Raw genomic sequence first — 690 nt, 5'->3', positions numbered from 1 at the left:
GATTTGAGCATCGTGAGCTGCATTACTTCTGTGGCTGCCGCAGGGCGCCGTAACGTGATGACGCTACTGCGTTTGAAGAAAAGAGAAAGGGCTCAAGGTCATAAAGCGCCGACGCTAGCATTTGTCGCCGTGGCACGCTTTGAAAAATTTGTCATGTCAGATCAGTTTGAAAAATCTCGCTTGGAAACATCGGATTTTTCCTATCTTAAGTACCCTTGGAAAAATCGATCGTGCTCCTCTAGAACGGCGGAGATATCAATTACGAGCACGTGATTACGAGACTGAGGTGCCGAGTCCCCCCCCACCTTCCCCTGAACTTTTATCTACACAGGTCTGGTCTGGCACAGTCTCCCATATGCCTCTAATGCAACGAGAGTGAATCCCTTCACCCCATTTCCTCTTAACATGCAGGTTATACACAAACCAAAGGAAGGGACTGTTAGAAGAACCTCTCCGTAGGTTGGCTCTAAATTTATCCCTTCCGGTGATCCTCTCCTTTGGAGCAACTGAAAAGAGATTTAGCCACAGGAATGTTTGCGAGGCCGTATGCGATTTTCTAAAGGCAACAAAACGATTAGAATGTTAAGCTGAGGCATAAATTCACTTTATTTCAAATCACATTAGCCTGTCCGTTCTATGTATTACCTCTATTTTATTTTTAATCTATCGTTTACCAATTGGCTCTTTGTT

The sequence above is a fragment of the Rhipicephalus microplus genome, chromosome 6, assembly GCF_043290135.1.
Source record: "Rhipicephalus microplus isolate Deutch F79 chromosome 6, USDA_Rmic, whole genome shotgun sequence".
In the NCBI taxonomy this organism is placed as follows: Eukaryota; Metazoa; Arthropoda; class Arachnida; order Ixodida; family Ixodidae; genus Rhipicephalus; species Rhipicephalus microplus.
The sequence above is the reverse complement of the archived record's forward strand: the minus strand, read 5'-3'. Positions refer to the sequence as shown.